Consider the following 2,717-nt stretch of genomic DNA (forward strand, 5'->3'; position numbering starts at 1 on the left):
GCTGGACCATTCAGCTTCCCCAACAGCAATGGGTGAGAACACATCTTGCTCCACATCCTTGTCAGCCTTTGGTGTTGTCAGCATTTGGTATTGTCACAAACCCGCTGCATGTGTAACACCTACCCCACCATATCATCTCATGAGACTCGGAGGCAAGGGGAACTGATGCAAATATATTGATACTCAAGCTGCTTACTGTGCCTTAAGGGACAAAGTCTTTTGTCTTTGACTCAGTAATCTCTTGTCTTATGCCAGAATCCATGAAACTGTGCCAAGCAAATTTTTAGCTTACAAAAGGGTAAAATCCCAGACTCTTTATAGTTCCTGGCATGTACATCCACCAAGAAAGACTTATACAAGAATGTTTATTGTAGTTTAATTCATAATAGCACACATTTGGAAACGAACAAAATATCCAACAACAGGTGAGTGGATAAACGAATTCTGGTATTTTGTACAATAGAATACTACTTAGCGAAATAAAAGAATGAATTGCTGATATACACAATAATTTGGATAAAAATTTCCCACATATGCTGACTAAAATAAAGCAGACATGAAATAGCACATGCTGTATACTTCCATTTATATGAAATTCTGGAATTAGCATAACTAGGTTATGGTTATAAAAATGAGAACAGTGTTTGTTTCTGAGTGGCAGAGATTGACTGGGATAATATAAGAGGAAAATGTCTTAGGTGAGGGACACCTTAATAGGACTGCATCTTCAACAGTCAAGGTTTGTATCATCCATACGTTTCCTTGTCCTGAATTTGCCTTTTTTAATGTCATTTTTAAGGAAGGGACAAATTGGCATTCAAAAAAAAGTGTATTTTCAAAGATGATCAAATTGTAAATGCAAGGTCTTTGTATTTCACTTATATGTAAAAGATATCTTAATAAACAACAAATAATTAAATATAGCCACTAGACTATATGAATGAAGATGCTATATAGGTGATCATTATAATATTGGAAAGCTGGAAACAATATAAAAGAATCACAATTAGGAGAGTGGCTAAATTATGGTAAGTCTATACCATGAAAAACTCTGAATGCATTGAAGGGGTGTGTGTGTGTGTGTGTGTGTGTATAAATTCATCACCTGACATAGTTACAAATGTTTGTGACTATGTGAGGTGATGAATAACAATGTATTGTGGTGATTATTTCATGATGTATACCTATACCAAATACTTATGTTGTACATCTTAAGTTAATACAATGTTTATGTCAATTACATCTCAATAGCACTTGGCGAAATAAGTTATACATGTATTGATATATATACATTAAATGCCTCAGAATTTATAAATGAGCAGAAATAAGCAAGTGACGGTAGAATTATATATATTATAATATGATCCCACCACTCTGTGTGTATTTAAATGCCTAGAAAAATGGAAAGATACACCCCGCAATGTAGACAAAGGTAACTGAGGAAGAAAATGGGATTTAGATGTTAAAAGGTGAGGAAGTTTACTAAATGGGACTTATACATTTTACTCAATATTTATCTACAGTTTGAGTATTTTTATAACCTAATATTCACTTATTAAATATTCAACAAAATATAATTCTAATTTAACCTGTAAACTACCAGTTATCTAATTGTTAAAGACATCTTAACCCATGAGTTAAGTAAAGGAAAATAAAATTTTATTTCTTAATTCACTTAAAATGTGTTTTTATTTTAAAGAACAACATTCAATATGATTATCATCCATGCTTAACAAAAAGTCCATCATTATGGAACACAACAATCCCTTAATATAATGCTCCTCTGGTATGCGCTCAAGAAAAATTTCTGAATGAATTAAGAAGCTCTTAGTATTTAGAGACTACATGCACAATGACAACAACAATATATACTGTTAACTTGCACACAAAAGGAAATTTACAATATATTTTTTCTTATTTTAAAAAATATTTATTTATTTATTTATTTATTTATTTATTTATTTATTTATATTTTTGGCTGCATTGGGTCTTAGCTGTGGCATGCCGGATCTGCGTTTGTGGCATGTGGGATCCTCCACTGGGGCATGCAGGCTCCTCATTGCAGTGCACAGGCTCCAGAGCACTGTAGGCTCTGTAGTTGCGGCACATGGGTTCTTTAGTTGTGGCCCATGTGCTCAGTAGTTGCAGTACATAGGCTTACTTGTCCAATGGCATGTGGAATCTTAGTTCCCCTACCAGGGACTGAACCCGTGTCCCCTGAATTGGAAAGCAGATTCTTAACCACTGGACCACCAAGGAAATCCCTACAATATTTTTTATATGTATTTCCCATCTCCATGGATTTCCCAAAACTTTTTGTTACAGACTTTGAAACCAAATAGGAGATCAAAACAAATAGGAGATTTTTCTTGATGTGAACAGAAGAGTAAAATGGCATGGTCCTGAGTTGAGCAAATACAGGCAGGGTAAATTTAAGTAGCCATGAAGTCTTTGATATGTTCCATGCTTGATAATTTTTAATCAAAATCATGATTTGGGAGTAGTATAGTCACTACATCATTTTCATTTTTATATGTTTTAGTCTATTTCTGTCTTTGTTATAGATCTATCTCATCTATAATCTCTGAATATGTTGAGAGAGTCTGTCTCAGGCACTGTATGGAATATTGGACTAGGTCAGAGGTTCCCCAATTTTTCCAGTCATGGTATTCATAGTGTCTCAGTAGTTTTTCCATGTCACCCCTGGACCAAAAGAA

Source organism: Hippopotamus amphibius, chromosome 3 (assembly GCF_030028045.1).
Source record: "Hippopotamus amphibius kiboko isolate mHipAmp2 chromosome 3, mHipAmp2.hap2, whole genome shotgun sequence".
NCBI lineage: Eukaryota > Metazoa > Chordata > Mammalia > Artiodactyla > Hippopotamidae > Hippopotamus > Hippopotamus amphibius.